The following is a 23539-nucleotide window of genomic DNA, read 5'->3' on the forward strand; positions in this document are numbered from 1 at the left end:
CAATGTTATTAGGCACATACACACAATTATGAGTTTTGTATCTTCCTGTTTTTATGAAATGTAGCTTTTATCTTTAGGAATATTTTTGCCTTAATTAAACTCAACTGTCTCGTAGTGCTATAGCTACCTCAGCTGCCTCTTAAACACAATGTGTCCATGACTCCCACTCTATAGACATTTATCTTCAGCCTGCCTGTATGATTTTATCTAAAATGTGCCTCCTGCAAATTTCATATTGTTGGGTTCTTGGTTTTTCATACAGACCATCTTTGTCTTCTAATTAGATTGTTCAGTTTTATACATTTAATTACTAAAATAATTGTGTTTAAGTAAGTCTACCATCCTACTATTCTATTTGTCTTATCTGTTTTTATTTCTTTATTCCATTTTTCTTAATTTCTTTCAGAAAAATCAAGTATTTTCATGCACTGATTTTTCTTTTTCATTATATTTTAGTACATTATTTTATTATTCTCTTAGCAGCTACCCTAAGCATCTTTGAGTAGCTAATGTTTAAAGTAGTAATTTTAATATTTCTCTGAAAATACAAGAAGCTTCCAATAGTTAACTCCATTTTGCACTAATATAATATAAAATTTTACTTATGCACACCTTATAAAACTTGCACTACATTTTTACAGTTGTTGTTTTAAACAGTTTTTGTTATTTTCACAGTTTCTGGAGTGTGCTTCATTCCTTCCTGATGATCTCTGCTTACCTGTAGGATCTTCTGGACTTTTCTTTCAGCTCAAGAAACTTCTTTTACTGTTTATTTCTAATGTCATTCTGTGGTAGGAAATTGATCAACTCTTCTCTGACTTGAAATGTCTTTATTTCATCTTATGTTTAATGAGGTATGATTGCTGTAAAATAAGTTGCATATATTGATGAATACTGATACAGTGACATATTGATTTCCCACGAAAACATGTGTTTCTGTAAGCAAAAGTCTTCCTCATGTTCCTTGGTGTCCATTCCTCCCTCTGTTCCTGTCCTGAGGCAACTGTCAGTTTGATTTCTGCCACTGTAAAATAGTTTTCATTTTCTCATGTAAGTGGAGTCTTACAGTGCATGCTCTTTCTTACTTTTAACCTGGCTGCTTTAATTTCACCTAACAATTTTGGGTGCATCATCCACTCACTGCGTCCCCCAGTAGTTTGTTCCTTTTTATGGCTGAGTTGTTGCCTGTTGCATGAGCACAGCACAATTTATCTACCCATTTACCTGCTAATAGACATTTATATTATTTTCAGGTTTTGGTTATTAAAAATAAAAAGTGATATGAGCATTTGTATCCAAAAATTTGGGTCTCACATGTATTAATTCTAGGAGTAGAATATCTGAGTCATATGGTAGGTGAATGTTTAATGTTTTATAAATTGACCACACTGTTTTCCAAAACGGTTTACATTCTCAGCCGAAGTGTATAAGAGTTGAAATTGCTCTGCATCCTCACCAGTGTTTGCTATGGTCATACTTTTAAATATTAGATATTCTCACACGAGTGCAATAGTATTGCTCTTCTGGTTTTAACCTCCTTTTCCCTAAAGACTAGTACTGTTGAGCATCTTTTCCATTGCTTATTTGCCATTTGTGCATCTTTTCTTGTTCTTGTTGTTGTTGTTGAAATATCCATTAAAATATTTGTCCAACTCAGTCCACAAATGTACTGAGTTGTTTGTTTTCTTACCATTGCATTGTAAATTATTTATATATTCAGAACAAAAGCTCTTTTTCAGATATTTATTTTGCAAATACTTCCTTTCAGTCTATTAAATAATTTTAATGATGTCTTTTGAAGAATAAAAGATTATAATTTTCATTTTTTTTAATTTATAATGTATAATTTCTTGTGTCCTCTTTAGGAAAACTTTGCCAAACGGAAGATCACTAACCTTATGTCCTATTTTTATTACATAAATGCTATTAATTAATTATTATTGGCATTTATAGAAAATTCCTCCAGACAGCAGCAAGGTATATCTTTAAATTGAAATATTTACCAAGGTAGCTGATAGTCTGTGCCATAGACTAAACCTTAAACATGAAAAAGGAGTAGAAAACAAGCAAAGTATGTTCTGAAACCATAATGAAATTAACTGAAAATAAACAAAAATATATCTGGAAAATCCCTGAATATATGGCAAATAAACAACACACTTCTAAATGAATGATGGGTCAAAACTGAAGTCTTACACTAAACTAAAAATATTTTGAATCAAAAATTTAAATACAATATATCAAAATTATCAGGATGCAGCTAAGCAGTGCTTTGAGGGAAATGTACAGTACTAAGTGCTTGTAATAGAAATTAGGAAACACCTAAAATCAGTAATATTACAAACATCTCTATGCCCAAAAGGAAACAACTTACATGAAAATTAAAAATGTTTCTACCTGTAATAATGGACATTTGGAATTTGAATTAAAAAAATGTCATTTGCACAACATGGCTGGGCCTGGAGGACATGATTCTATGTGAAATAACCCCGACACAGGAAGAAAACAATTGAATGATCTCACTTACATGTGAGATATTTTTTTAAAAACCCTCAAACACACAGAGACAGAGTGTGTAACAGTGTTTCCATGGGTGGGGGTTGCAAGAGGACATGGGGGGATGTAGGTCAAAGGAATCAAAATATCATAGAAGGTAGGTGGGACAACAGTTCCGGAGACTGGATGCACAACGTGAGGGCCAAACTTCATAAAATTACACCATGTTAAGGATTTTTGTTAAATAAGTAGATTTTAGCTGCCTTTGTCACAAAAAAGTATGTGAGATAATAGATATGTTAATCTGTTTCACCAATGTAACCATTTTACCATCTATATTTCATAGCATCATGTTGTAAACCTCAAATATACACAATACTATTTAAAAGGCACCAAATTGTACTAAAATAAATGAAGCATTAGGTATAAATATAACAAAATAGGTGCAGCGTCTGTATGCTGAAAACTACAAAACACTGATGAAAGAAAGAAAAAATATCAAAGTAAATGAAGAAATAAGCAGTTTCATGGATTTGAGGCTTAATATTTCAAAGATGTCCATTCTCCCATTTTCCCTGATTTGAGCAATGCAATCTCCATAAAATTCCAGCAAGTCTACTTTGTAAATAACAACAAGCTGAATCAAAATTCACATAGAAAGGCAAAGAAACTATAATAATCACAAAAATTCTGGAAGAAAAACAAAACAAAATTCTGGAAAACGAACAAAACAACAAAGGTAAAGTACTAACATAACTTGATTTTAAGACACTATAACGTGACAGTAAACAATAAAATGTGGCATTGGCACTGGGATAGGCAATCAATGGAACAAAAGTAAGAATAGAGAAATTGACTCAGACATATATTGACAAGTGACTTTTGGCATAGGTACAAGTCATGTTAGGAAAGAGAGAATCCTTTCAGTTAATTGTGTTGGAACATTTGATATGCAAATGTCCCAAATACGACCAATATGTACCTTTTCCATATACAAACATTAATTCATAGTGGATTATAGATTTGAATGTAAAATGCAAAACCATACAACTTCTAGAAAAAAACATAACAGAAAAGCTGCATGGCTTTGGTTTTGGTGGTGAGTTTTAGGATACAGTACCAAAAGCATGCTCAATGAAAGAAGAATTTTTAAAATTTGACTTTAACAAAATTTAAAGTGTTTGCTTTGCAAATGACACTGTAAATATGGTAAAAAAGCAAGCCACAGACTCGGAGCTATTACTTGCAAATTTCATATTTGATAAAGTACTTATATCCAGAATTTTTTCTCTCTCTCCCTATTACCCTCAAGTACTAATAAAGTTAAAGCTTAAAATAAAATTGACAACACCCAATGTTGATAGGCATGTGAAACCACAAGAATTCCCATTGCTGGTGGGAATGCAAAAGTAGTATTCTACTTGGACGTCCACACCCCCGGATCACAGATTGCCCATTTCTTATAAAGATAAACATACAATCATCTCATGGCCCACGAAGTCCTGTCCTAGATGTTTATCTAAGTGAATGGAAAACTGTGTTCACACAAAAAACAATTTGCAGATGTCTATAACAGTTTTATTCATAACACCTCAAACTGGAAACAACCAAGTTGTCCTTCAACACGAGTGGAGAAACAGACTGTGGTGTGTTCACACGACGTAAGGCTACTCAACAGTGAAAGGAGTGAGTAACTGACTCACAGGATGTAGACGAATCTTAACTGCATTTTGGTAAGTGAAAAAGGCAGCCCCCAAAAGCTGCATACTACATGTTCCACTTATATAACAGCCTGGAGGAGGGAAAAATGTAGGAACAGAAAGGGGGGCGGGGCTTCTAAGGGTTTGGGGATGGGTTGATGAGTGATGGAACTGTTCTGTGTGGTAGTGGATGGAAGATTTTTGACTGCATTTCTGTGTTGTGGAAAGACATGGAAAAGCTAAAAAGTCAAATTTATTGTATGCAAAGTAAATAAAAACTCAACTAGGATTTGAGTAAATCTCAAACTAGAAGGATGACTGTGACAAATGAATCTAACTGATGACAAATGATGACACAACTCAGAAATTTTGCTCCAGAATCAGAGAAGAGAAGTGTGAATCTGGTGGGGAACTCAGCCGGGCAGGCTGGGAGCTGTCAGGCCAGCCACTTGGTGGTGCCAGAGGACCTCCAATAGAAGCTTGCACATGATTTTACATAATTTACCCAGACAGCAAAGAAGGCTCAGCCACTGCACTCAATCAATACCAGTGAGGACACTGCCACACTTGCTGAACACAACCCTGGAGCACGTCTACAGGTCAACAGCATGACACCGATAAAACTGAAAAATGGAAAAAGCACAGGAGCCCGAGCCTCTACACACAGAACCTGGGCCCCTTTTTGAATTTCATATGACTACACTGTATAATGAGTTTTGACTGTGTCCTGGTCATTGTTTAATTTTTCTCAGAATTTACTTGGAGTTTTACTGGTTGGAGATTTATGGACTGTATGGTAGAGAAAGCAAACATATAAACAAGCATAATTCGGCTGGCTCCCAATGTAAAGAATGAATTCATTGTTCTAGTTTTGCTGGAGTTGTCACTGAAGAGCTCTGAAAGAAGCCTTCTGCCTGCTCAGAACCTTGAGGCATCCAGTGGTACCACAGAGCTAAAGCCATCCAAAGCATCTGGCGTGGCTTCCCTGGTAAAGATGTCACACTCATCTCATGAGTCCATACTCCCTGACAGCCCTATAAACTCTCACCATGTGAAACTATCACAGGTTCGCCATTATGCAAAGTATTTACCCGAAAATTTCAACTTTATCTTACTTCAGGCAGACATAGAAGAGGTACTTCCAAAGGTTCATGCAGTGTACTCAGGCTCATGGTCAATCAGCGCAGGCTGCCTTTTCTCCATGGCTCCGAAGCAGCTTCCACTAGACCTAAGACCTGGAAATGTTGTCTTATAAGAAAAGATGAAAAGAAAAAACATGCCCTAGAGTCACATGGAAGGAAGACCATACTTTGCTTTTGGCCACTAGTCCACAATTAACCTGAGAGTTATGTCACCCGGGTACAACACCTGGGCCCCTGTCCCGTCAGAAACCTTTACAGCAAAGATGGTCAGGAATGTACCAGAGCAGATGATGTTCTGGAGAACCCAAATTACGCAGATGAAGACAACTTATTTCAGAAGAAGGAGAAAATTGTGAGAAGTGAAGTTTCCGCCAATACCCACTGCAAGTGTGCCAGATGACTGGCTCTAGAGTGTCATCCTCGAATCTGGGGGCTTTCCTTCCCTGTTTTCCTGGGCATTTTCTTGGCATGTTGCCTATGTACAGTTCTTTTCTGTTAACAGGCACCTGCTGCCTCTCAGCAATGGTGTCTATAATGTTCCTCCCCCTACTATTATGAGCCACTAGCTCATCCCTAGTGGCTTCTTGTCATGAGTCTAATTTCTGGTTTGATATTCTCACAATGGGGCTCATTCTGACAATCAGAATCACTCCTAGGCTTGGTCTCACTGTCTCTGTGTGATAGCCAGACTCTTGGTATCAGTGTCTTGTGACATATACGTTGGTTTTCTGTGTAATTTTACTCAAACATGAAGTGACATTTTGCATGCAACTCTAATATTTGTTTCAAGGCATTCCTATAAATCAGTTTATCAAGACAGTTTGTTTATCTGTGCAAACTTCTCTCTATCAGGACAACATGTTGCTAATCTGAACAAAAAGTTCATTTACCAAGTAGCAATGTTCTTGTGAAGGCTCACTTCAAAATTCTTGTCTTCTGTCCACAAACCTTACAAGATCATACCACAGGCTTTACCCAATCCTAATCAATTTTCATCTTAAAAGAATCACTGAAACCTACCATTTATTCTAACAAACTTGATAATCCACACTTCATCCTGACAAAAACGTTAATTCAGGAAATTCTTCTGGCACAGACTGGGGTCTCCTTATCTTCCTCCCTCCAATCATGATCCCGGCTCTTCCGGGATCCCATCTCTGTTGATGAGGAGTCACTGGGGCTCTGGGAGCCCTGGAAAGACTTGGGACTTTAAAAGCTGAAGATTCTTAAGAAGCTACAATGTATATTATTTGTTGTTTTATTTTATTGATTGGTTCTCGTAGCATACATATGTATGAAAAACTAGTACTTATCTCTTTTTTATCTTTCTAAGAAGTCTTTGCAAAAAAGAATTATGTGCTGGTTTTGTGTGTGTGTGTGTGTGTGTGTGTGTGTACACCGGTGTATGTGTGTAATGGGGGAGGTGCTGGTTGTATTATTTGAGAATAAAGAATACAAGGCTTTGAAAAGTCACTTTGCCCAAGGCTACATAGGTAAGTTTTTTGGATTTTGTTTGTTTTGTTTTCTTCAGACAGGGTTTCATTCCTGTTGCCCAGGCTGGAGTGCACTGGCGTGATCTCAGCTCACTACAACCTCTACTTCCTGGGTTCAAGTGGTTCTCCTGCCTCAGCTTCCCAAGTAGCTGGGACTACAAGCACATGCCAGCACACCTAGCTAATTATTTTTTCGTATTTTTAGTATAGACAGGGTTTTGCCATGTTGCTCAAGCTTGTCTCAAACTCCTGGCCTCAAGTGATCTGACCGCCTTGGCCTCCCAAAGTGCTGGGATTACAGGCATGAGCCACTGCACCCGGCCTATAGTAAGTTTAACAGCTGGAATTCCAACCTTGTGAAGCATTGATAAGAACTGAAAAAAAAAAATTCAGAAGAGTAACTTAAACACATATAAAATGCAAATCCCCATGGAAGTGTATTAACTAGACATTACTTACTAGATTTCATTAAATTCCGGTAGATCTAAACATATTGCAATTACATGCACTGATATATTTTTGGAAACTGAATATTTTAATAGCTTTGTTGAAATATAATTAATAAACCGTACATGCCAGTTAGTATAGTCTCAGTGCTGTGCAACCACAACCACAAGGTAATTTTAGAACATTTTTACTCTGAAAGGAACCCCACACCCATCAGCAGCCATTCTCTTGCCTGCCACCTCCCTCCACCAGTCCCTGGCCACCACCAATCTACTCGATGTCTCCATGGGTTTGCCTGTTCTAAAACTTTCATATAAACAGAATTATAGAATATGTGGTCTTTTAAAAATTCCTTCAAACTCTGTATTTTCCCTAAGCATATATCTAACTGAATTTATGAAACTTTTGCAATAATTTTAAAGGAAAGTTTTGAGTTACTTATTTTCAGAAATGGTAATATACAATTTTTTTTTAATTCTACACAGAAATAAATATCTTTGAAAAGCTCAGCTGTTGGAAGTGAAGATGCTTTGTCCAAATGGAGAAATAAAATTAGGATGAAGAGACGCTAATTTAACTACATTTTGTGATGGGAAAAATGCAAGACATTTATTAGGGAATCCATTCCCGATCCTGCATAAAAGGGCACAAACTTTGGCCACAGAGTATTTTGAAGGGGATACATGATAATATTAATTAAGCATATATATGGGGCCAGATTTATATTTTTAATAGACAAGTTAAAATACCCAAATCCATGCAAGGCATAAGAATGACAGCTTTGTGAGGAGCAAGCAAGGCCTCCAGGAAAGGGACAGGGAGAGAAAGTGGGAAGCGGATGGAGGTTGGGCTGAGGCCCTGGTCTCTGCTCTTCCCTCCTCCCCACCAGCCCGTGTCTCTTTTCCATCTTTTTCTACCCTCTATGACAAATGAGAGTGTATCAAATTCACCTCCAAATGGGCTAATGTATTTTCCATGTCTCCTTTCACTCGGTTTAAATATAGAAACAGAGGAGTGTGGAAAGGCACTGGCCCCAGCAGAGCGGGTTGGCTTTGTCCCTGGGTTCACTCTTGCGTCCTGGACAGGTCACTTCAGGTCTCTACTCCTCGGATTCCTCATTTGTGAAACACAGGCAAAAACTCAAGGATCTCCACCTTGCTGTGGTGGTGAATTAGTGGGGTAAATGCTTAGCCCAGGGCTGGCTTGCTGTACCCTCCACAATGACTACTTGAAGTGGATCCCAGAGGCTCTTTTCTTTGCAATAAAGACAGTTTAAGAAAACGAGATTTTTAAATAACTTGTCTGCAACTTCTGCAAGAGATGATAAAAGCATATGGTTTCTTTCTAAGCTACTTTCAGATGAACCGTAAATCTTAATGCGTTCTCCTGCACTGGAGGGAGAAGCTGCTAATGCAAGCTCAGCCCTCCTGTGCAGCTCGTAATGAGGCAGGCCCCTCAGTCCCCTCTGCTCCCCAAGACCAGCCCCACAGCTGGGCAGTTGTTGCAATGTGACACACTTGGACACGTAGCTGAGACGTTATTTTGAAAATGAAGAACCGATATTTTTCTTACTTATAAAAGCAGTCCTGCTTCTCAAAGGAGACACCCATCCTGGAAGACCTGGGATAAGGCAGAGAAGAGGTCTTCTCCCCTCATGCTTTCATGGAGAGGCTCATGCTGCTAGACATAGCGACCTCTGTCAGGAAATGTCGCGTCTTCAGCCCTTCACATAGGCAGGTTTGATTCAGCGTCCTCGTGGCATTTCCTGTTCCTGCCCACTTGTGCTCGCGCATGCGCGGTGGGGTCGGCCTTTCTGACATCAGCTGTCTAACCGGTAGGGAGCAGGGTTATTGACATCGGATGTATTTAATGTGTTTAATTTTCATCCATATATCTTCTTGGCTGATCTGTCTTTTTAACTATTTTGCCCATTTTAAATTGTCTCTTTTTTCCTATTATTGACTTTTGAGTCTTTTTAGATGTGAAGTACAAGCCATTTTTTTCAGATATATGGTTTGCAAATGTTTTCTCCGGATCTGTGGCTTATATTTTTTATTCTCTTAACAGTAGTGTCTTCTGACTAGCATATGTGCTTCACTTTGAGTATGTCCAATGTATCGGTTTCTTTTCTTTTATGGATTGTACTTTTGCTGTCAAATTTAAAATATCTTTGCCTAACTAAGGTCGCACAGATTTTTTTCTTATGATTTTTAGCATAATTTCTACTTTTATATTCTACATTATGTTTATAATCTATTTTGGTTCCATTTTTACATAATATGAGATACAGATAAAAGTTAATTTTTTGCGTAAGATATCCAATTGTTCTAACACCATTTGTTGAAAGGCTATTGTTTTTCCTCCATGGAATTTTCTCTGCATCTTTGTTGAAATGAACACACCACAGATGTGTGAGTCTATCTCTGGGTGTGGATGCGGCTCCGGTGATCTACCTCTATGTCCTTATGGTAACTCCTTATTCTCAGGCCACCACAGTTGCTGCCGTCCAGAAGAGCCAAGGCCACCAGCGGCCCTGGCATTCACTCCCCTACCAGGCCTATTCCCCAGGTCTGGGTGGAATTCAGAGCCCAGGCTGCCTCTGGCCCCTTCCACCAACCCTGTGCAGATGAGCTGAAGACCAGCCCCAGCACCGGGTGGCCGGTGGCCACAGAGATGGACTCAGCACAAAACTGCTTGGTCCTGCGCTGTGTGGAAGCCAACACCTGCAGCTGGAGGCTGGGCTCACTGTGGACTGAGATGTCTTAGGTTGCTTTAGGCTTTGGAATTAACCCATTTATACCGAAGGTTGCAAATTTTTGTGTGTGAAAAATCAGACCTTGGCAATGGTTTTGAGCAGTAGGATATAAATAACTCCCACAAGCTTAGCGTTCTGTTATGCCCAGACCATTTGTTCCCCAAAGAAGACCACCAGAGTCCAGAGTCAAAGCCAAGCGGCAAGGATCTTTACTACAAGTTCGAACCTGGTCCCTCCATTCCACAGCATACAAGAGGGCCCTGAACAATGCGAGTGTTTGCTTTTTATAGCCTGAGAGTTACAGCGGAACAAAGGAATTCTTTTGGTTCCCACTTTTTCAGTAAAACTTTGAACGGCTGTCCCCTTATCGGAGACTTTCCTGGTGGTGTTTGTACTGGGCTCAGGAAGTTTGAGAGATATATGGCGATATGTGGTGAGATGGGAAGATGGGATGTGTTTGTACTGGGCTTGTTTGTTTTGAGCCCAGGGCTGAGGAATGTGCCCGGCTCCTTTCAGTTCCAATAATGGAACACTAGGCATAAATGGGTTAAGGGCATCTTTATTTCATAGTAGGCTTGTTAGGATTTTTCTCAGTTCATAAATTAAGGGTAGAGAAAGCACTCCTCCCCCAAGGGGAGGGTGAATTCCCACTCTTCCCCGGGATCTTCCCTGGGAGAGGGCCCTTTTTTAGCTAGCGTGGTGGTGAGCCGGGTTAGAGGTTGTCTCTGAAGAAGTTAAACGGTTGGTGTTTCCTCCCATGTGCAGTTCTTCTGAAGCTTGGTCCTCGGGCAGGGAGGAGACAGGTCCTCGGGCAGGGGGCAGGGAATCGAAGACCTGCGTGGTCACAGGGGAAGAGAAGAGAAAGGTCCCGGCAAGACAGTGTACATCTAGGGTCGGCTTCCAAAGGACCGGCAAGTGACAACACGGAAAATGTGAAGACAAGCCCAGGGTCGTCTTCCAACTCTCCGTGTGTTCGTGATGAACCGGAAGTGACGTCACCCTCTGGCATTGTCTTTCGACTCTCAGTGTTCGTGATGATCCAAAAGTGACTTCACCCTCTGGCAACTCATCATTCCAACCCAGAGGGCCAGGCCATGAGGGGCCACGACTAAGCAGCTACATGTGTAAAGCACTCCAGGTAGTGCCTGGGACGATCAAATTACTCTAAAATATATGTGTTGCCCATATAAACTTGTCATACTTTGCGAAATGGTACTGTGGGTTCTGACTTAGAGCCTAATTTTAAGCCTTCTGCTTCAGAATGCAAAGGAAATTCACCATAAATTCCTAACCAGTTTACAGCTGATGTCTGCTTTCAGGGAGCCTGTTTTCAATGCAGAGTCTCCCTTTGTTTCTGACCCACAGTGAGTCAAGCTCTCTCTGATTTTACACAGCAAATTGGTTCCTATGCTGTTCTTCACTTCTTAGAATCCCATCAAAAAGAACACAGAGTAACTGCCTGTAGAATCAGGTTCATTGGAGACTGGGAAAACTGGTGAAAATCAACCAAACATAGAGGCATGGAAGAGTTATAGAAGAAGTTATACAGGAAGATTTTCAGTTGGTCTCCACTTCTGAGATGGCTCATTTTTTAATACCTGAGTCTAAACCACATCATGTTTCTATTTTAGTTCCTTTTAGAATTAACATACCTTTATTCACGTCTGATACACTTTAGAACTTTGGCGCAAACCGTCTTTTTGGGTCTTAGACTCTTTTCCTTGGACTTCCACCGGGGCTTGCCCGACGCCAGTGGACATAGAGCATGAAAAGGCTTCCTTTATTTGTCACACCCTAGTTTCCTTCTGTTTGAATTGTTGTCAGTTGATACATTAACGGTAGAGGAAGCACTCTTCCTCCAAGGGGAGGAGAATTCCCGCTCTCCCTCTGGGTTCTTCCCTGGAGAGGGCCCTTTTTAGCGAGGAGTGGTGATGAGCAGGGTTAGAGGTCTCTCAGAAGAGGTTAAATTGGCCCTGTACTTTTTCCTCAGTAATTCCTGAGTTGCACCTCTGCATAAACACACGCAGTCTGACATGGAAGCCTGACTCGGCTGGAATCTGATCTCACCTCTCCTCCCTGTGCACTTGCAGGGACCTCAGCCTCTGCGGGCAGCCCTTTGAGCACCAGAGCCTTTCCTGACCCGGCTCCTGGCCACTCTCCCTAGAGGCTTTACCTAGGGGAGCTCCCTACCGTTTCCCCAGTGAGGAGGAAGCCAGGCCCCTCTTGGGAGAGGTCTGTGATCCAATCCAGGTGACGGGGTCGGTAGAGAAGTTCTCTCAAAGAATGTATCAGACGTAAAGGTCAGGAAGTGTCTAGCATTCCTGAACACTGGGAATTGTGATGACAGCATGACTGTGTGTCCTGGGAGAAGATCTGCTCCGTGGTCTAATGGAATCTATGGTAGACGAAAGTGTCTCATAAAAGGGTTTTTTACTGAATTTGGAAAATTTATGTTTTAGCCAAATGAATCAGAAAAGACTTTCTTTTCTTTTTTTAGCCAGAAGTGTCCATATGTTTTCAGATGCACTAGCAAAGCAAAAGCACAGAAACATCAATTTTCTAAAAGAAGGGCAAAACCACATTTTCTCCCTGGAAAAACTCAAGAGTTGAGAAAGGGAAATTGGACGTGTCATTTGGGATTACATTGAGGCAAAGTTGCCATCTGAACAGAAACTAGCATTGGCAAATGCAACGTTGCCACCCTCACATCTTCCAGAAACCGCTCCTGACAAGGCTCTGACCCTCACTCATGGATGGTTTCTTGATTCGTTGGTTGGTTTATAATGGCACAGGATAATGCTCAATAAACGTGATCTCTCACAAATAAAGTGAGCATTCCAACAGGCGGTTCAAGCCTCAAGCATTTTTAGACAGAGCTGGGTGACTTTGTACTTTTAGGATATAGCTGAGTGAATCACTTTGAAGGTGGAGAACAAAGAGAGGGTCCATCATTGCGGAACACAGAGCTCTGGGGGTGAGGATGCTTGGGAGAGAGGCACTGCCTGCTCCAGGTGCATGGTGGACAGCACTCGTAACACAGCCCAGCCAGGCACTGGAGCAAGGTGATGAGCCTTCTCCTCGCTTCACAATCATAATCCTTCTGTTTTCCATTCGTAAATGTGTTTCTAGATTTATCCACTCATCTGTATTCAAGCCAAATCTTCATGGTGAAATCCTAAGCAATCTGGCTGTTGGTGGAAAATCGGTATTTTTCAAGTCACTTGAATTGTTCAATGGTCACAAGAAACTACTAGTTGCTTCTGTTTAGTGAATTATGCTGCATTCAGTAAGTACCCAACATATGTATAACTGGCAAGTTTTACAAACCTTTGTTACTGAATCAGATCAAGGGTAATGATAAGCTCAGCTGGCACCTTTCCCACTGCCAGGGAAAGGACTATGTTTATATGTTAAATATTTACCAAGTGGAAAGCACATAATCATTCATTTAATCCAGGCAAATTGAATGACTACTATGTGCTGGTTACAACAATGAAACCACAATGGCCCTTCTCTCCAGTAGTCACATCTGCTGTTTCTTGAGAATGACAATATGATTCTTTTGCAAGTGTTTTGTAATCAAAACACTTTACATGGGGACTTTAGAAATTCTCATATTGCAGACTTTACTTATTGCAGATGAAGAAACAGACCCAAAGAGGTGAACTCACTCATGAAAATTTCTGGAAGTTAGTAAAAAATAGTTGTTGTTATTATTAGAGTGCTTTATTATTGTAACTACAAGATAGTTGTTGAGAATCTAGACAAAGCAAGCTCTGAGACACACCTCTTATGGATGTAAATTGATACCATTACATAGCAAAGTTACTTGCATTATCTAACCAAATTAGTTTATTTAACTAAATTGGCATTACCGAAAGCTAGAAATCCCACTCCAAAGTATATAAATTCAACTCACAGCTTTTAACCTTTTTTTAATGATAAAAAACAGAAAACATTTAATATCATAAGACAAAACACAGTTATATAATATAAAAGTTTCACAAAACATTAATTTTGCTTACTTTGTGCAATGCAATCTGATTTTTATTTTTTTCTTTTTCCTCCCCTCTCCTCTATTCTCCGCTGTCTTCCCTTCCATTCTCTTCCACTGAATTTTATTTATTTAATTAAATAATATTTTCACCACCTATTAAATGTATTTAATGATCCACTAATGGATCACTCTTAATTTGAAAAATGCTGCCTGAGAAGAATTATTGTTCTTGTTGCCAGAAACACAAAAATGTGCAAAGCAATGTCAGCAAGAGCAGAAATGTGGAACTATCACAAATGACATGGTTAAAAGGGGCAGTCATAAAATGGAACATTAAATATGAAGGAAAGTTAGTGAACTATAGGTGTACTTATCTCAGATGTTTCTCAAAAACCAAATGAGTAAAAAACAAGTTCCAGAAGAATGTGTATAGTATATCTACATTTATTTGTTAGTCAAAAACCAACTGAATAATGAATTACTCAGAAATCATATATACAGCAAAGTTATTTAAAAAGAAGGAATGATTTATGCAACATTTAGAATAACTTTTACCCAGGTGGAGGAGAAAGTGGAGGAAAGATAATGTATTCACAGTTTATGATGTGCATAGGTGTGGATTTTTTTGCATCTATCCCCTTGGGGCTTCAGTGTCTTATACCTGTCCGTTGCTTTTCATCAGATTTGTGACATTTCCACTTTTCTTTCTTCAGATGGTTTTCTCTTCCCTACTCTCTCCTGACGACCTGATTACATGCCTGTTGGGCCTCTTGACACTGGCACAGAGCTCAGTTTTTATTCATCTTTATTTTCTAAGCTTTAATTTACATAGTTTCTACAGATAGACTTTCAAATTTAATCATATTTCTTCAGCATTCTCCATTCTGTGGTCAGGCCTATCAAATGTATTTTTTGGATTTCAGATGTTATAATTTTGTGATCTAGAATATCCATTTGGTTCCTTTTTCTAACTTGCTTTTCTCAGTTCTCATTCTTCATCTGTTCACTTGTTCTTTCCTTTTCTCCCTATAAATACTTGAATATCTTTATAATAATTATCTTCAAAGTTCTGTTTGCTAGCTCAAATTCTGGAACCAGAAGAACATTCTGTTAGTGTCCTTTTTTTCCCTCTTGTTCATGAGCCCCATGTCACTTTACACACCTCTGAATTTTTAATGGTGTATAAAACATTGTATATAGAAGGGAATTGAAATACTCTAATGTTTTGTTTTGTGTTTATCTGATTTCCAGAGAATGTGAGCTCTTTTCTGTGTCTGTGGAGTAAAATGAGGAAGTTATCATCAGGTTTTACCAAAAGTCATGTTGAACCAGTGCTATGCTGTTACTTTTATAAGAATGAGCTCGCTTGCACTGAGGACAGCCTCAAGCCTCCCACTTCCCCACTGTGGCCCCAGTGGAAGGACCAGTCTATTATATTTTCATCATAGAGTGTTTGATCCAGAAAGAGGCCAGGTTCAGCTGTATCAGGCCCTCAATTCCACACACCATGAGAATAAGCAAGACTGTGCAAATTCTGTTTTTCAATTTCTACTTCACTGACTTTTTCTTTTTTCCTTTTTCCATAAAGTTGATGTTGTGCCATGGATAATATTCAGCATAAACAAATTATTGTTTCATTTGGTAATCTTCCAGATTCTAATCCATCCCACCATGTCCACCATTGCTAATAGCTTGGCTGAACTTACCTTGACCTTGGAGAGTCTAATATTCTTTAAAAGGCCTCTTCTGCCGCTTCCATGATTGAGAGACCTGTGTTTTGTCCCCTGGAACTTCCAAGGCTCTCTAATAATCTACAAAGTGTTTCTCTTGTCTAAATCAGTTCAACAATGCCTTTCTCTTTTCACCATTCATGAATATTCTCATAGATAAGGATAGTTATTATATATTCATTCTTCTTTTAATGTTTTTTATTATTTCCACAATCAAACATTACAAGTATGTATTGTTTTAAAATATCAATGCACAACGTAAGAGCATATTCTAACATTAAAAATTGTATATAATAAAACTGACTATGAATATAGGCGATGGTTCTGTTCATCTTGTTTTATGTTTACTACTCAGAATACTGAGCAAAATTTAATACGTTTTGAATTGTCTGTACGATGTTAGTAGCTTTAGACTCTGTGAGGTTGGCAGGTAATAACAGAGAGTGTTGCTTTCTATTAAAATAGACTCTAAATAACTATCGATGAGCATGAATGTGTCAGTATTTACCAAAGCAGCTGTGGCTCTAACTCCATTTGTTAGGTCACCATGGTGATAAAGCTGAGGCTGCGGTTTCATCACGTGGGACCAATTAGTTTCACCCTGTTCTCCAGTCACATTCCCCTTTCTACTCACTTGGCTGACTTCACTGAGGAGACACTGGGTGACAGAATGCAGATAGATTAGCACACATGTGTTAGTGACTCAGGCATCGGCACACGCGTGTTGGTGACTCATGTATGGGCACATACGTGTCTGTGAATCATGCCTGGTCATGTATGTATCTTCATACAAATGATTAAAAGTTTATGTAAATACTGATATTATGTAGATATTATTACTACATAAATTAAGTTGAAGTTTGATGGTTGGCAAGGAAACTACTCAGTGACACAAAGTATAGTCCTTTAGTCCAGAGCAATATGTTTTTGTATTGTCAAATCATTTTTGTATTAAAAATGCCTGGGGCTTCATTCATAGTAGGCTTTCCTCACATATTGTGGAATTGAGGTTGTTTCTCTAAATATGGACACTTACGATGGGGTAATTATCTCTATTTGAAAAGTTATTTTTAAATACTTGCTGACCTTTTTACTTGATTAGAACTAAAAGGATGAAAGTTACTATAACTTACAAGCTAGCATAACTAATGTGCTACCAAATGCTTAAAGAATGACAACATACAGGTATTCCAACTGAATGTTGCCTTAAAGAATGATGGCAGAAGTTTAGAATACCTGTTATGCTTAGAATGGAATGGACATAGGGGTGGATTTTCTACCTCATCTTTGGCATTTTTGGAGAAGCTAAGTGCTGCACAACAAGACTGATAGAAGCTCACAAACTGCTGTGTAGTTTTTAAAACATCTTAATGGTATCTCTTTCTCTCTTCACACACATGGACACACTTCTATACACACAACTTTAAATTAAATAGAAATAATCCATTTTGGTTAGTTTATTGTAATTATCATTAAAATTAAAAACAAATATTCTATGCCGACATACTCAGAAATATTCCCAAACTTCAACCCTGAAAAAATGACTATAGGCTTTACATATAAAATATTTGCAAAAGTTCATTGAGAACTGATTATCCTTAGACTAGACCATAGTTTTAATGGCTCTGCAAGTGGCTCAAGTGGCAAAGAGAGAAATCAAACCCACCTCCCAAAGTTTCTTCCAAAAATGAGAATAAAAAATGAGACTGTTATCTTCCATTGAGTATCTTCCACTGAGTCCTGTTTTGTTTTTGTTTCTTCCTTGGGCCCGTTTGGCTTTCTTTCTGTTTTTAAATGTTTGTTTTGTTTTTTGATGTCATTTAATTTTTTTGTTTTATTTTTGTAAAATGTATGATCTATGAACACATCCAGTTCTCATGTCAAGGTTACCATTTCTGAAGTAACACTGCACACTTTTTAATTCACTGGTTTGATAAGGCCTTTCTTACACGAATCTTTGAAATAAGAATTATGTGATCAGTTAGCTTTATCTGTAATCGTCACTAGGTAGTTTAGTAAATTCTATCATCCTGGGAGATAAAATAGTATATTTTCCCATGTCTTAAAAAAAAGGGAAGTGACTTTTGAATATATTTAAGAAAATAACTGATATTTTAAAAATCATTCTATCACTGATGCATTTTGTTATGACTATGAGGCTTCCTAAGTATCATTTGGAACCTGTATTAGATTAAGAGATAGTTAAAATGCGCTGCGTAAGAGAAAAATAGAAATTTTAAAGATTGAGGGAAAGGATATTGGAGGAAGCTAAAAGGCAAGGAATCCCTGTACCTGATTATCATATATATTCCAAGTTGAAAAGGGAAATATGAAAAGTTTACTTCTAGGAGCAAACAGCTCTGCTATTCACTGTTTAAATATGCAGCTTTAATGACCTGCTCAGGTGGGCTATAATACACCTCCACCTATGAGTCTGTAATGAGCATGCGTTATAGGAAAATAGAGTGTGATAGGAAGTTATCATGGGCTGTAATATACCTTCACTGATGAGTCTGTAATGAGCATGCGTTATAGAAAAATAGAGTGTGATAGGAAGTTATCATGGGCTGTAATGATACCTTCGCTGATGAGTCTGTAATGAGCATGCGTTATAGAAAAATAGAGTGTGATAGGAAGTTATCAAGGTTTTGAAAGAGGTGATATATTACAGACAGCGGAGACAGAGTGATGAAAGCACCGAGCATGGGATGTTAAGGTTAACAGCAAATTGGATCAGTGGAGCCCAGCACGGCAATAAGTGGTGGAGCTGGCATTCAAGGGTTTGGGAGGAACCAGGTCATGAAGAGCCTTTAGTGCCATTAACTGGGTCAGCCCTTGTGATTTCGACAGATCATGGAGATGTATCTATATAAACACAAATTGAGAGAGACTAGATTGGGTTAGGGAGACATACCCAAAACACACACACACACACACACACACACACGCATGCACAATCTTTGCCAGTTTGGGCTGCTATAACAAAAACATGAATTTATTTTCCACAATTCTAGAGGCCAGAAATCCAAGATTAGGGCACCAGTATGGTCAGGTTCTGTCGAGGGCCTTCTTTCTGGCTTGCAAAGGGATGCCTTTTTCTGTAACCTTACACAGTGGAGAGAAAGAGAGAGAGCTCTGATCTCTTCATTGCCTTCCAAATGCACTGATCCCATCATGGGGACTTGGCTCCAGTCTTATGCCCTCATCTAAACCTAATTACCTCCTAAAGGCTGCATTTCCAAACGCCAGTACATTGGGGATTAGAGCTTCAACATCTGTATTCTAGGGCGACACAATCCTTCAGTTTATAGCATTTCGCCCTGTCCCTCCAAATTTTACATCTTTTCACATGCAAAATATATTCATTTCATCTCAACTGCTTTAAAAATCTGAACTTGTTGTATCAGAAACTCTAAATTCCAAAGTCCAAAGCTTCAACTAAATAACCTCTAAATCGGATTTAAGTGAGACATGAGGTAGAATTTATCCTAGGCGAAATTTCTTTCCAACTATGAACATGTGAAACCAAATAAGCTATGTGCTTACAAAACACAATGGTGGAACAGACATAGCATGGATACTGCCCTTCCAAAAGGGACAAACAGGAGACAAAAATGGAGTGATGGGTACCAAGCAGGACCTGGTGAAGTAGAGGCCCAACTTTTGGTCCACTGGGGCAGCAGACTTGTCTGCACAGCTCTGCTGGGCAGGGGCCATGCCCCCAGGACTCCGATGTGTGGTGGCCCTGACCCTAGGCTACAGGTGACCTAATCTCCACAGCATTGGGTGTAGGCTATTTTGTTTCTTAAGACCCAGGTAATATCCCCCCTCTTTTAAAACTGAAGAGGCAGCCCTGGTCATCTCTGACTTACTATTTGGGTCATTCTTTCCTTTGCTTGACGTATAGTGCACATTGGCAGCTAAACCGCTCTATAGCCCTATTCTGTGATTGCAAGTTCAGCAGTCTTCCTGCATTCTGTTCCATTTCTGTCCCCTTCAGTTAAAAACTGGCAATTGTCCTGGTAGTGTGGTTGACTAGGTCCAGGGCTCATATCCACACTAATCTCGTATCAAATACTCAGCCTGCCACACCTCGAGTGCTCTCTTCCTGACATGCTTTTTTATTTTTCTAATATGTACGGGTTTAGAATTTCCAAATCTTCAAAATCTGGTTCCTTTTGGTTAACAATTCAATCTTTATTTCTGTCTTCTTGCATTTTACTGTAATCAGTCAGGAGGAACTAAGCCACTCCTTCAACCCTTTTCTTAGAAATCCACTCAGCTAAATATCCAATTCCAACACTCAGAAGTTCTACCTTCCACAAAACATTAGAACATGAACACAACCCAGCAAATTTCTTTGCCACTTTGTAACAAAGATCCCCTTTATAATGTGTTCTTCATTTTCTTCCTGAGAACTCATCAGAAGAGTGTTTATTAACAATATTTCTATCAACATCCGACACATGATTACATTTTATCTGTAAGAAGAGGGACGTTTTATCTGCAGTCTTCTTTTCTTCCTTAGCTCTCACCAGAATTGCCTTTAGCAATCCCTTCAGAGCCGCATCAGCTTTTTCTAGCATGGGCCTTAAAACTTTTGCAGCCTCCACCCATTACCCAGTTCCAAAGCTGCTTCCACATTTTTAGATATTTGTTACAGCAGAACTCTCATCTGATACCAATTTCTGTTTTAATCAATTTGGGCTGCAGTAACAAAAAATGCCGTAGACTGTTGGCTTATACAATAGAAATTTATTTCTCACACTTCAGAAGGCTGGAGGTCTGAGATCAGGGCACCAACATGATAAGGTTCTGGTGAGTGCCCTCTTTCGGGTTTGTGGACAGCTGCCTTTTGCTCTAGCCTCACATAGCAGACAGAGAGAGAGAGAGAGGAGCTCTGATCTCTTTATCCCCTTGTAAAGGTACTAATCCCATGAGGGAGGCTCCACTTTCATGATCCCATCTAACCCTAATCACCTCCCAAAGGCCCTACCTCCAAATATGATCACATTGGGGTACTGAGGATTTGGACCTCAACCAACATATGGATTTTGAAGGGGACACAGACACAAACATTTCCTCCCTTTCTCTCTCTTTCTCCATATGCACACACACACACACATACATATATACACACACATATAAGTACACACACACATATTCAAACACAAACATTTCCTCCCTTTCTCTCTCTTTCTCTTTCTCCATATGCACACACACACACACATACATATATACACACACATATAAGTACACACACACATATTCAAACACAAACATTTCCTCCCTTTCTCTCTCCATACACAGACACAAACACATACACATATATACACAAACACATACACATATATACACACACATATGTATATACAAACACAAACGTTTCTCCCTCTTTTCTCCATACACACACACAAACACACACACACATATATGTACAAATACAAACATTTCCTCCCTTTTTCTCTCTCCATACACACACACACACTTATATGTATATGTATATGTATATGTATATGTATATGTATATGGTTCCATTTTGCTTAACAATTTTATCTTCAATTCACTCCCATAAATAAATTTTGGTTTCTTTTTTGCTTAACCAGAAAAATGAGTATTATCATTTTTTCCACTCCTAAAGGAACGTCAAAGCCTATCTAGTGTTGTAATATGTTAGAATATTCAAGAGCCTTTTCAGGACACAGTCTAGTGAAACATTTTACAGGAATTTAGATCATTGCACTGAGCATTTAGGAAAATGACCAGATTTTTCTTGAGGTGTCACTAAGTCTCTGGAACAAATGGCATTCCTTAAACATTCGTAATTGGCATTCAATTTATAAGAACAGGACCTAAATTTGAACAAGGCTGCCATGGACATTGGCCCTACCCTGCTCATCTCTCAGCCTCTTCTGAATATTTTCCCTGCCCATGATTAATTAAAGATAATTGATAAAGTACAACTTTTTCATGGGCAACTTTCATTATCTGTTTTGTTCATAAGACAAGAACTGGCCATGTAATACATATTCTGTAATATTGGCTGCCATAATCAAATAGTGAAAGTTGGAGAATGAAGGTATAAAGACTAGTGATGGAAGGGATATAGAGATACCACTCATCCCCTTTAGGAATATCCAAGCCTGATCAGATGAAACTATCTATTTTTTTCTAATTTTAAGAAAATGGAAATTAGTACTATGTCTACTGAATTGAATCAAGAAATGTGTTCAATGCAGAATATATGGCATGATTTATTTTGCATGTTTTGGATGAAAGTAAGATAGATGGCATTATTTTCTTAAATGATAAATACAAATCATTGGTGAACCTCCAAATGATAGTATGATGTTCCTAACTTTGTCCTTTATAAAAATTCCTCTTTTCTGACTCAAGTCACACATGTTTGATAGAGGTGGAGACTCTTGTTTTTTTAATATTTTTTTTAATCCCAATCCTAGGCCTTTCACTGCAAGAGGTCTATAGAAATTTCATGTTTAATGTAGGTACATCTGAGGATTCCAAACCTAACACATTTTCTCACTCTGCAATCTCTACGCAACTTGATTTCATGCATTCCCATGATCTCAGTTATAACCTGTAATTGAATCTCCCAAATCTATATCCCCCAAAGCATACACACACACACACACACACATATACATATATATATTCTCTACATGTTTAAACAACCCATATGAAGATTCATGGTTTGTTATATTTGTTTTTAATAGCCAAATCGACTTTTAAACAACTTGATTGTTGAAGGGTTGTTGGAGAGCAAATGTCATAAATCTCACTGAAATTTCCTCTAAATATTCAATTAGCTGATTTAGAGATAATAATCTTCTATACAATGAGCTAATAAGAGTTTACAACTCAAGGACATTTTAGTATTAAATAAGAAAATGCATGAAAAGCACTTAGCAAAGCAAACAGCATGAAAGAAATACATACAATGTTTTATTCTTCCATTAGAAATACCTCATTAGATTTGGTGCAGTCATTTGACTATTTAAATTCTATTTCAGCCTTTTTAGGAAATGCATCCTCAAATATTTCATCACTTTTACTCCCAATTTAGCATAAACTTATTTCAATAATGAGACTTTTGTGAAAATAGAATGAAGCATACAAAACAGCTAGAAAGGAATTGTTCATAACTGGACAATGGGCTAATACATTTTTATCATGACAGGTCATAAAACAGAGCTCCAACATACTGCATAAAAGAAGTCAAATATTTAAAATGTAACTTTTTCCTTAAAAAGAAAAAGAAAAATATAACATGTCAGCCCCAACATATAAAGAACTTGGACACTGTCACTCATATTTTTACAGAAAAAAAAAACTTTCAAAAAACCAGCTCCTGGATTCATTAATTTCTTGAAGGGTTTTTTGTGTCTCTATTTCCTTCAGTTCTGCTCTGATTTTAGTTATTTCTTGCCTTCTGCTAGCTTTTGAATGTGTTTGCTCTTGCTTTTCTAGTTCTTTTAATTGTGATGTTAGGGTGTCAATTTTGGATCTTTCCTGCTTTCTCTTGTGGGCATTTAGTGCTGTAAATTTCCCTCTACACACTGCTTTGAATGCATCCCAGAGATTCTGGTATGTTGTGTCTTTGTTCTCATTGGTTTCAAAGAACATCTTTGTTTCTGCCTTCATTTCGTTATGTACCCAGTATTCATTCAGGAGCAGGTTGTTCAGTTTCCATGTAGTTGAGCGGTTTTGAGTGAGATTCTTAATCCTGAGTTCTAGTTTGATTGCACTGTGGTCTGAGAG

The 23539-nt window shown here is 38.4% G+C and overlaps 1 long non-coding RNA gene across 1 annotated transcript in view; it reads right to left on the reverse strand.

The window, feature by feature from the left end:
• Nucleotides 1–8960, reverse strand: part of LOC109027216 (uncharacterized) — a 40617-nt gene extending 31657 nt beyond the window's left edge. Inside the window, exons 1-2 of the long non-coding RNA XR_008680536.1 lie at nt 8851–8960; nt 5312–5431 (exon numbers count right to left, since the gene is read on the reverse strand). This is a non-coding gene — a long non-coding RNA (uncharacterized lncRNA). The remainder of the gene's footprint in view (nt 1–5311; nt 5432–8850) is intronic.
• Nucleotides 8961–23539: the final 14579 nt, after the last annotated feature.

Source organism: Gorilla gorilla, chromosome 5, assembly GCF_029281585.2.
Source record: "Gorilla gorilla gorilla isolate KB3781 chromosome 5, NHGRI_mGorGor1-v2.1_pri, whole genome shotgun sequence".
Lineage (NCBI taxonomy): Eukaryota > Metazoa > Chordata > Mammalia > Primates > Hominidae > Gorilla > Gorilla gorilla.